At 45.4% G+C, this 12,117-nt stretch overlaps 1 long non-coding RNA gene across 1 annotated transcript; it reads right to left on the reverse strand.

The window, feature by feature from the left end:
- Positions 1-9,358: 9,358 nt before the first annotated feature.
- On the reverse strand, positions 9,359-11,519 carry LOC107182070. The gene is made up of 2 exons (XR_001512786.1): positions 11,118-11,519; positions 9,359-9,977 (listed from the first exon to the last, which is right to left on the reverse strand). It is a non-coding gene; the product is annotated as an uncharacterized LOC107182070 (long non-coding RNA).
- Between the last annotated feature and the right edge of the window lie 598 nt (positions 11,520-12,117).

The raw sequence follows: 12,117 nt of genomic DNA on the forward strand, positions 1-12,117 counted from the left end.
TTGATTTTTCACAGAGAGGAAGGGAGAGAGATAGTCAGAAACATCGATGCGAGAGAAACATTGATCAGCTGCCTCCTGCACATCTCCCACTGGGGATGTGCCCACAACCCAGGCACATGCCCTTGACGGAATCAAACCTGGGACCCTTGAGTCTGCAGGCCGACGCTCTATCCACTGAGCCAAACCGGTTTCGGCACCCAAAGTAACTTTTGATATGCTGAAAAATAGTATTAGAACTTTAACTTAGTAATATTCTTTAATGCTTCTTTAAAATCTTTTTATAAGTAAATGGGTATCCTATATAATAAAGGACTAATATGCAAATGGTCATCATGCCCTCACACCATCATGCCTTAACAGCTCAGACACTCAACACTGGGGAGAGAGGAATGGGGACCAGGCAGGCACAAATGAGCTCATGAGAGAGGAATGGGGACCAGCCAGACTGCAGCCCAGGGGAGGGACAAGCCACCCACCCCACGCCCCTTAGTCCCAGACACCAGTGGCTGCGCCTGCACCCGCGGCCCAGGCGAGGGACAAGCCACACTGGGACCAGCCAGACTGCAGCCCAGGGGAGGGACAAGCCACCCACCCCACGCCCCTTAGTCCCAGACACCAGTGGCTGCGCCTGCACCCGCGGCCCAGGAGAGGGACAAGCCACACTCCCCACGGTCCCAGGCACCAGCAGCTGGGGCTGCGGTCTGGGAGAGGGACAAGCTGCCTGCCCCATGGTCCCAAGTGCCTGCAGCTGCAGCCTGGGCACAGCCACCCACCCACAGTCCCCTGCAGCTGCGGCTGGCCCAGGCGAAGCCGGCCCGGTCCTGGGTGCCTGCGGCTGGCCAGAGGGAGGGAATCCTGGGTCCTGGGTGCAGGGCCAGGCAGAGGCAGTTAGGGATGATCAGGCCAGTAGGGGAGCAGTTAGGGGTGGTCAGGCAGGCAGGCAGGTGAGCAGTTAGGAGCCAGTGGTCCCGGATTGAAAGAGGCAATCGGACATCCCCTGAGGCATCCTGGATTGGAGAGGGTGCAGGTTGGGCTGAGGGACTCTTCCCAACCCCACTCCCCCCCCAGCCCAGGGAAAGAATTCTGTGCACCAGGCCTCTAGTTATAGTATATAACTTCTGTATTTTGTTTGATTATTTCAACAGTCACTTCCTTTCAACAAAGCACTCCTCCCCAACTGTAGCTTTTGTGGTTCAGTCCACCTGATTCCCACCTTCCCACCCTGCCCCCACTTCTGCACTTGATCCCGGTGTGGCCAGTGACAACCATCATTGGTACTTTCACTGGCATGATAAGGAAAAAGACTCTCTTCCTCTGATGTTGCAGGTGCTAAAGATTAAATAAGCATGGAACAGACAGGCCACCTCTGCTATCACATAGAGGTTTATCTATAATTGAAGCTAAAAAAGCCAACCTGGATATTATTTGAGTCCAGGGATCTGGACATGCATAAAGCTTCTCAGTTAAATGATTTAATAATCTCTTTTATGCTTAAACTTGGGTTTTATCTGGATTTTTGTCATTTACTACCCAAAACGTCCTAATACAAGTATACCTCATTAAATCATTATTTCTGTTTTTTCTGTGACTTATTTTGAAATTTGTTACTCTATAATCTATTCTTCAGTTCTCACTAAATTAGTCCACAAATTTAGCACAATTCCAATCTTAGTCCCAATAGAATTTAAGAGCTTTTTTTTATTGTCTTCTTGCTTTGGAACTAAGCAAAATTCACTCAGAGAAAAAAATATTAAAATGCCAAGACAATAGAGGAGAAATTCATAAAGGGGAATTATATGATCAAATAGCAAAGCATATTGTAAAGCAAGAATAATAAATATAGGATGGTAATGGAGTAGGAATAAACAGTCATGGGATAGAATTCAAGCCTGAGTACATATAGGAGTATTTACCATATTTGCTATCTGATCAATCAAAGATTAATTCAATAAAGTATTTAAGGACAACCAGCTAGATTTGTGGGAGAAAAATAGATCTTTACCTTATTCAACATCCCAGAATACATTCCAAATGGATTTATGACTTACATGTAAAAATTGAAGTCAGATTCTCAGTAGACTTTTTTTTAATATATTTTATTGATTTTTTTACAGAGAGAAAGGGAGAGGGATAGAGAGTTAGAAACATTCATGAAAGAGAAACATCCATCAGCTGCCTCCTGCACACCCCCTCCTGGGGATGTGCCCGCAACCAAGGTACATGCCCTTGACTAGAATCAAACCGGGACTCTTCAGTCCCCTGGCAGACACTCTATCCACTGAGCCAAACCAGTCAGGGCTCAGTAGACTTTTTTTAAACATATTTTTTATTGATTTCAGAGAAGAAGGGAAGGGGACAGAGCAATAGAAAAATCAATGATGAGAGAGAATTATTGATCAGCTGCCTCCTGCACAACCCCTACTGGGGATCTAGCCCACAACCTGGGCATGTGCCCTTGGCCAGAATTGAACCTAGGACCCTTCAGTCCACAGGCTGACGCTCTATCCTCTGAGCCAAACTGGTAGGGCTATAAATATAAAGTATTGATGGTGTTTATCTGTGGGGTTAAAATTACAAGAAATAGCCGAGACCGGCTTGGCTCAGTGGATAGAGCGTCAGCCTGCGGACTGAAGGGTCCCGGGTTTGATTCCGGTCGGGGGCATGTACCTGGGTTGCGGGCACATCCCCAGTAGGGGATGTGCAGGAGGCAGCTGATCGATGTTTCTCTCTCATCGATGTTTCTAACTATCTCTCTCCCTTCCTCTCTGTAAAAAATCAATAAAATATATTTTAAAAAAAATAAATAAAATTACAAGAAATAGTCTATGTTAAGTATTATAATGTTCACATTTTACAACAGCATTTTAATAATGAAAAGGTAAACTAAGAATAAATGAATATTGGACTAGTTTCATAGTCCTGTGTTGAGAAAGAACTTTTAAACATGACTCCAAAACCCCAAAATATTAAAGTTTAGGTTCCATAATATTAAAAATTACTACATGGTAGGGGAAAACACCTACACACCCACACATACCCCATAATGAAGTTGCAACAATAGCCCAAGAGAATATTTGCAACATATATGACAAAAGGTATGTGTCATTAATATGCCAAGAGCTATTATTTATAATAATAAAAGCATAATATGCTAATTAGACTGGAAGGTCAAACAGCGGAACAACCTTCCAGATGAAGCTGGGGCTGTGAGGACCCAGGCAGGCAGCCGCCATGGCTGCGAGTGCCCAGTCCCTTGCATGAATTTCGTGCATCTGGTCTCTAGTCTGTCAATAAAAAGGTTCAACACCTTAACAGACAATCTGATAAAGAACATGAACAAGCATATTACACACACACACACTACAGATGGCTAATAAGCATATGAAAATATTTTTATCCTTGACAGTTAAGAAATACAAATAATCTGAACAATGAAATAACATGTTTTCATTGTATTAGCAAAGCTAATTAACAAAGGTTGGTGTTGGCTTAGATATGAGATTAAATAGGTTCAACCTTTCTTAAGTGCAGTTTGGTAATATGTATCAAAATATTAAATACACATACCTCTGAGTCAGCAGTAATACAATCAGAAAAGGTTCATGTGCAAGAAGTTTGATAATATTAGTTAAAAATTGGAAACAACTAAAAGGCTTATAAATAAGAGACTAAATGTACTTTTGAGTGAAAAGAGCTTGTTACAAAACAAGTTCACTGTGATCTTATTTATGTAAATTATGGGTAAGTACACATAGAAGTAATATTTAACAGAACATTAGTAATGAAATCTGGTGGCATTTCAAGTGAGTTTCAAGCTTATGCAAAAGTGAGAGAATGTATGAACTCCCGTGTGCCCCCATTCAACTTCAACTTGTACCCAATCTTGTTTCATCTGTATTCCCACCCACTCCCTCCTGAACCCCAGGGTGTTGTTGTTTTTTTAAAGCAAATCCAAGATATCATGGAAGTCCACAGAATGATAAGCACCCCTTGTGTCCATGGTTTTCATTATGTGGATTTGGAATGATGTGGGGGTTTTTATTTGGAGTTTGCTGCTTTTTTTTTTTTTTTTTTTAGCTGTGCTTTGAAACAATGTGGTTGAGAGTCTGGAAAAAGGAATGATGTATGCCCAAAACTTATAGTCAGCCTGGCTGTCACCCAGCAGCAATCTTATGCCCTGAGGGTAACTATCACATTTATATCCACACAGCTCTGTTCTTATCATTGTCTCAAAGACTGGGTGTTATATTTATCTTCCCTGCAAAGTATATCTGAGTTTCATTCATATATTTTTATCCTGGAAGAAAATAATTTTCCACTTTTGGAAACTGGCACAAAGAACCAAGAAAAAAACTAAACCTGTGGGTATGAAACTAAATGTCATCAACAGATATGCAAGAAGACAGCAGATAGCAGATGTTTCTTGGGTCGAACTAAATGCATGTGCAAATCCTGAGAAGCTCAAAGATGTTGAGTGAATAGAGGGCAGGTGTCTTTAACCTTCACTTTGTTCTTATCATCCTCAGAATCCCAGGTAGGAAAAGCGGATCTGTCACCGAGCAAAGACTGCCACGGGCACAGCTCCTTTTTAAAGGAGCCTGGCAACTCGCCAGTGTCTTCCTCGCCCACCTCCTCAAAGCCCGCTCGCCTGGTGGACTATCAGAAAGGGCCTCTCATATGATTGCCACCAGCCACGTGTGGCTGCTGAGCGCTTGAAATGTGGCTGGTCTGAACTGAGACGTGCAGTAATGTAATCTACACACTGGATCTCAAAGACTTAATGTGAGAAAAAAAGGATGAAATGTATCTCGTGGATATTTTTATTGATTATATATTGAAATTATATAATATTTGAGATATATTAGACTAAGTAAAATGTATTATTAAGATTGATTTCATCTTTTCTTTTTACCTTTCTTAATGTGGCTTTTAGAATTACCTAAGTGGCTCACATTATGTTCCCATTGCTCTAAACAAATAGGAAGTCTATATGACGTTAGTAATCTCCAAAATATTATTGTCACTAACTTTAGTAAATTTAACTTACTAAGGTATAATACCTATAAGTATTATTTTTCTGTGCATACTCTCTGGGGAATAAAATCAATACCCATTCTTAGTGAGTTTCATATTTTAATTTTGGGGAGTGATCCTCAAATCACTAGATATCAGTAGCTACCTGGTGAACACTGTCATACTCAGCAGTGTGGCCTCATTTCAAGGAGTCAGCCCATGACAGCTCAAGCTGAGATGGTTGCCTTTCAGCTTCAATATATAGGAAATCTGTTTCATTAAAACTGAATTCGTTCAATGCAATTCAGCTAAGCACTCTCCTGGGTACTGTGACAGCCTTCGCTGAGAGCTAACAAGAAGTTGCTAAGAGAGTAGGTCTTAGAAATTATCTCAAGAAAAAAAAAATCTGGCACAGTTGGTGTAGCTCGGTGGTTGCATCGACCCATGAACCAAGAGGTCACTGGTTCTATTCCCAGTCAGGGTACATGCCAGGGTTGCGGGCTCGATACCCAGTGTAGGGTGTGCAGGAGGCAGCCAGTTGATCTTTCTCTCTCATCAATGTTTTTATCTCCCTCTCCCTTCCTCTCTCTCTAAAATCTATAAAAGTGTATTTTTTAAATCATTTGGGGGGGGCGATAAATGGTGATAGAAATAAAGAAAAAATCATTTTGGTAACAGTGAGAAGAAGGCAGAGAACTAATTAGGCTACTATAATAATTCAGTGAACAATGATGAAGGTCTAAGACAGTGAAAATGGGAACATTGAGGAAGGAATGTTTTAAATCAAATTTAAAACAGAAATCTGATTCTGTAACGGCTGCTTAAAACCTCCACCTTACTCTCCCTCACCTCTTCCACATTAACATTCCTTAGTGTTATGATCTGCCACCCACGTAACTTCTTCACCCTCCTCTCTCACCACTCCCCCATCAGCAGTTACTCATTTTCATTCAGCAAGGATTTATAGACCATCTCTATGCACCTCACACCATATGCTACAGCCATATTTGCAATATCTGGACACTCAATGCCACGTCCTGCCTCCCTGTGTGTGCTTTACAGCTGCCTGGGCCTTCCTCTCCTCTCTGCCCCCTCCCCCAGCCTACCCGGAAAACTCTCTATTCTGCAAGACACGGAGCAGGTGCTGCCTCCTGTCTTTCAAACCTCCACTGACCTCCAGGTAGAGGTGGCCATTCTGCATCTCCGTCCTCACAGCATGCCTGTTCTTCCACTATTATTGCACCCTACGTGGCATTGGCTTGTTCATTTATCCATCTTTACCTCTACATTTTAACCCTTTGAGGACAAGGTTTAACATATCTAATTCATCTTACGTCCCTAACAACACTCAGTACAGAGGCTAAAAGTAAACATTCAATACAATTTTGTTGACTGATTTCTCAGATCTTTTCCAGCTCTAAAATTCCATGATTCGGGCACAGACTAAAGATTTTAAAACAATAATTGTGCCCTAACCAGGTAACTCAGTTGGTTAGAGCACCATCCCAATACACCAAGGTTGTGGGTTCCAACCCTGGTCAGGGAACATACAAGAATCAACCAATGAATGCATACATAAGTGGAACAACAAATCTCCCGCTCTCTTCTTCTTCTCTCTCTCTCTCTCTCTCAAAATCAATAAATAAATTTTTAAAAATAAAGTCAATAAAAACATATTTTAAAATAATTGAGACTATGACATATATTCACATCCCACTCGACACAGAATTGTCTATTTGAATTTTCATATTTGGGGTTTTCTTAAATATTCTGCAGGTAACAGGCACAACTGCAATTGCCATACCAGTGTTGGTACTCTCCTGCCTCATCTCTGAGCCCAGTCTGCTTTATGGGTGTTAAGTAAACGTTAGCTGTTAACTCACTTCCTTCCTGATCTGTATCTTTATTTCTGTAATCCTTAAGGCAGGGAAGGGATTCCTAGGGTGTTACGCCACCTCTTGCCACGAGAGGACAACAAGGAGCCCCAGATTGTGTTCAAACCCTTCTAGCCACCAGATGGCCCCCAAACACCAGCTTAACGGAGTCAAGATTTCAATTTACATCAGACGCACTTCCGCTTGGTTTTCCTTCTCCCTGAAAAGTGAACTCTCTTGTACAGGTGACCAGACAAATAGCTGGGAATTGTCTAGAGGTATACGTTACTTTTCTGAAGATGAGGAAATGTAGGAAAAAAGAGGGGCAACACTAAAGACTTCTAAAAAATTGGTTTTAGAAAGATGCCTTCTTCAAGTCGGAAGAAAAGAACTGGAAATTTGAATGTGCATTGAGGGCTTAGGTGAGTTCTAAGAATTATCATCAAAATTTTAAGTGTGTTAATGGTGTTTTGGGTACGAAAATAACAAACACAGATAACTAAAAGCAAAACAAACGAACTAAAAGTCCCCTCCCAAAGTCCTTGGAGATGGGTGGTGATTCCTAACCATGGTCATCAAATTATATTCCTGAAAGCCTGGCACTCTCATCATGCCTCCAACTCCAAAATACTAGGTGTGTGTGAACTGAAGAAACTCCTTCAGAGAGATTTTTGCTGGGCAGGAAAACGACCGGCAAAAATGTTCCCAGGGCCTCGGATGGCTGGCCTGTGGGAAGAGGAGTGGGGGTGGGAGGCAGAAAGCAATTCTGTGACTTGCTAGGGAGAAGCTGCTTTTACCGTGAAAGGCAGCAGACTCAGGAGGATTTTTCATGTTAGTTCTGGATGGTACTCTGGTTTATATTCTCCTTAAATGCCTTCAGGTTCTCCCACTAAAGATGCGTTGTCATGATTTACCTCAAGTAAGAAATCTCCATTAAAAATCAGATTCTCGCCCAGCCATCGTGGCTTAATGGTTGAGTGTCAACCTGTAGAGCAGTGATGGCGAACCTATGACACACGTGTCAGAGGTGACACGCAAACTCATTTTTTTGGTTGATTTTTCTTTGTTAAGTAGCATTTAAATATATAAAATAAATATCAAAAATATAAGCCTTTGTTTTACTATGGTTGCAAATATAAAAAAATTTCTATATGTGACACGGCACCAGAGTTAAGTTAGGGTTTTTCAAAATGCTGACACGCGGAGCTCAAAAGGTTCGCCATCACTGCTGTAGACCTATGAACCAGGAGGTCTCCGTTGGATTCTGGTCAGGGCACATGCCCTTGTTGCAGCTCGATCCAAAGAAAGGGTTGTGCAGAAGGCAGGCTGATCAATGAGCCTCTCTCATCATTGATGTTTCTCTCTCTCTCTCCCTCTCCCTCTCTCTCTTCCAGTCCATGAAATTCATGCGTGGCTAGGGTCCTTAGGCCTGGCCAGCAATTAGGGCCAATCTGTGGGGTGATCAGGGGGCCCCACTGGCATCCGCCTTGGCCGGCCTGACACAACCTGCTCACTGGACCTGCCCCCTGTCACTGCCCACTTTCCGGCCAGCCCCACTCCCCACTGCCGCCACCAGTCACCTCCCTCTGTGGGGCAACCGGCAGGGCAATTGGGGTGGGGGTGGGCCCACTGGCACCCACCTTGGCTGGCCTGGGGCCTGCAGGCTGGGGGCAGCTCCTGCGTTAAGCGTCTGCCCCCTGGTGGTCAGTGCATGTCATAGCGGGTGGTCGTTCCACCAGTGGTTCTGCAGGTCGGTCAATTTGCATATTAGGCTTTTATTATATAGGATAAGCTAGACTTGTATGTCAAGACATATTCAAGTGGTGAGGGGAGATCAGGGGGCCCCACTGGCATCCGCCTTGGCCGGCCTGACACAACCTGCTCACTGGACCTGCCCCCTGTCACTGCCCACTTTCCGGCCAGCCCCACTCCCCACTGCCGCCACCAGTCACCTCCCTCTGTGGGGCAACCGGCAGGGCAATTGGGGTGGGGGTGGGCCCACTGGCACCCACCTTGGCTGGCCTGGGGCCTGCAGGCTGGGGGCAGCTCCTGCGTTAAGCGTCTGCCCCCTGGTGGTCAGTGCATGTCATAGCGGGTGGTCGTTCCACCAGTGGTTCTGCAGGTCGGTCAATTTGCATATTAGGCTTTTATTATATAGGATAAGCTAGACTTGTATGTCAAGACATATTCAAGTGGTGAGGGGAGAGATCACAGGACTAGACCATTTATGGAAAAATATTAGATTAGATGTACACACACACACATATAATAAATTTCTGGGTCACACAAAACCATTAACTTCTATCATCTCAGGGAATTGAGCCTGGGTAGTGAGAGGGGACTTCTGCCTTTCATTTACCCCTTCAGAGTGATTTACATTTCTGTTTTTACCACTAGAGCATATTGCCTTTATAATGCCAACAAATAGATAAATCAGTGGGGAAAGTAAATAACAGCATAAGACTCAGATGTTGGTTTACCAAGATTTTACTTTAAAAGCAAAAATCACACAAAATTCTTTTAATCGCCTTTTTATGCTGATCTCTTTGGGGAATTGATACCACTCACAGAAACAAATCCCAAAGGTGGCAGCTTTTACAGAATGATAAACAGAACTGCGGTTAGAGTAGATTGTCTGGGGCCCTTTCCCAGCTCTCTGTAACTATCTGCTGAGCAGGTGGCCAATATTTGCTTTATTTCAAATCATCATCCTAAAAAACATAAACTGTTTTTTCACCTGAAAGAATATGTTTTTCAGAAACACATTGAAAGAGGAAATAAGGGCCCAAAGCACATTAGCGGAGCGGGCCAGCACGCATCGCCCAGCCAGGGTGGTGCTCGGGCCTCGGTGACACCTGGTGACACTGGGCGTGGCTGCTCAGCCGGCCTGACCAGAGACACGCCTGGCCTCCGCCTTGGGGCAGCGCCGGTCCTGCTCGGCTGGCTCCCGCGCCAGGCGGCTGACATGGGCAGAGCCGGGCTGTTGGCTTCATCTCCAGAGACAGCACTTGGCTCACACACTGGGCACACTCGGGGTCTGCAAAGCCTTCTTGGGCTCCAGCCTGGCCTTCGAAGTCAGGAAGCTTGTGGCTGAAAGGGAAGAGAAAGAAGCCGAGTATAGAGACAGAGGCCTGGGGGCCAGGTTACCGCAGAAGCAGAGCCCCATTTCCCTGCCAGAGCTGAACGACTGACCCGGAACCTCCCCACTCTGCTGAGCCCAGAGCTCTGCTACCTATATTGCATTTTGATTGACTACCGGGTACGATTTATTTCCAAAAATAAAGGGGTCAAAATTGGAGTTTGGAAATTTTTGAATTAGAGGATATTGATAGACAAGTGGTTCTTGAACATAATAATAGAACTTTTTGCAACAATTCTTCCTTCTTCCATTTCTATTCAGCTGTAAGAATAAAAGGCGAGGGGGCAGGGAACCACCGGCTGGTGTGGATCAGTGGTTAGGGTGTCAGTTGTGGCCCAAAGGGTCTTGGGGTTGATTCCGGTCAAGAGCACATGCCTGGGTTTCAGGTTCAATCCCTGACCCCAGTTGGGGCATGTGCAGGAGGCAACCGATCAGGTGTGTCTCTCACATCGATGTTTCTTTATCTCTCTTCCTCTCTCACTCCTTTCTGCTCTCTCTAAATATCAATGGAAGAAATATCCTCGGATGAGGATTAACAAAAAATAAAGGAGTGGGGGGCTGATAATACCTGCCCTCCAGAACCTCACAGAGCTGCTGGAAGGATCAAATGAGGTAACAGCCATCTTCAGCTAAGAGGCCCTTGGGAAACAAATTTATTATTTCCTTCCTTTATAATGGAGGACAGATCCAGTTCAAATATTAGTCATGTAAACAAGACCGTGTGTTTCTTTTAAAAGGAGGAGGAGGAGGAGGAGGAGGAGGAGATGACGAGGAGTCCGGATAAGAAGAAGCAAAACAATGACAGCAGCAACAGTTGTTACAATTTAAAAAGGGAAAAACGGTCTTCAAGTGCCTGCCACTTATAAAGGAAATGGGGAGGGGGACAAAGTGGGGAGGGAAGCATGGAGAGGAAGGTGCTTGTATCCACTTGTTCTGGGCCAAGGCCTGTCCAGCGTGCGAGAAGCTTCACTACTCCCTTCCATCTGCACAGAATATGATGCAGGTGTTGTTATCCCCATTTTACAGATCAGAAAACTAAGGTTCAGAGGGAATAAACCATTTGGCCAAGGTAGGGCAGAAACACTACTCACCAGGCTGGCCTGCTTCCAGGGTACATACTCCCTCCGAGCGCCCACGCGCCTTACCGCTGGCACCTCCTAACCTGGGTGAGCCGGGGCCCTGCTATTCTCTCTCCCTTTCTGTTGCCTTCCTTTAAAGTCTGTGGTCTCTCTTTCATCCCTTGTATTACTTCCTCTGTGCAGATCCTCTGTCCTGATTTCCAGCCCCCTGGACAGTTCCCAGGTAAGATCCCCGCCTGCATACGCACAGTGTCTCTAAAAGTAGCTCCTGGCCTGCCACTCACACTCCACCCCCTCCTGGGGGTAGCTCTCTTCCCCCCTGCCCCCCACGCTCAAAATCAGCAGCACTTTTGGTCGTTTCTCCCCTTCCCATATACACAATCACTCCATTATCTCAATTCTTTCTTCAAAGTATCTCTTACCTCTCACTTTTCCTTTCTACTTTTCCTCCTAACATCCCAGAGCCTTCCGCGGGCTTGGTTCCTGCGGAAGCCTCCCGCGGGCCCCTCGGGGGTCCCAACATACTCTGAGCGCTGCTGCCTGACCCATCTCACCCCCTACCTGCCCGCGCCCTCGCTGGACACAGCACAGCCTCCCGCAAACCAGGCCTGCACCGAAACAACAGTATAACACACCTGTAAAAAGCAATGGAACAAAACAAGAACAGTATAACCTTGAACTGTTGTTCAACCAGGGTCCTCCGGGCATAGCCGACCATTCCCTGCACTGCTGGCGGGCGGTGACGGTGCACTGCCTCCGACCTGCGAGTTCGCCTGGACCGGGCACTGAAAGGGACCGGCGCTGTTTACGCTCCCCGGATCTGGGTCTCACCACCAGGCAGCAAGCCATTCAAAGGTGGAGCCTGACTGGTCTTGGTTTCCCCCCAGGGCCGGCCGGGATGTGGGCAGTAGGTGCCTCCCACGTGTGCTGGATCCTCTCTCTCCCACATGCACTGGCCTCAGACGCAGCCGGGGCCGGTCAGGATGGCATCGGCCTCGGAGCCCGCGCTCAG

Source organism: Myotis davidii, unplaced genomic scaffold (assembly GCF_000327345.1).
Source record: "Myotis davidii unplaced genomic scaffold, ASM32734v1 scaffold1134, whole genome shotgun sequence".
In the NCBI taxonomy this organism is placed as follows: Eukaryota; Metazoa; Chordata; class Mammalia; order Chiroptera; family Vespertilionidae; genus Myotis; species Myotis davidii.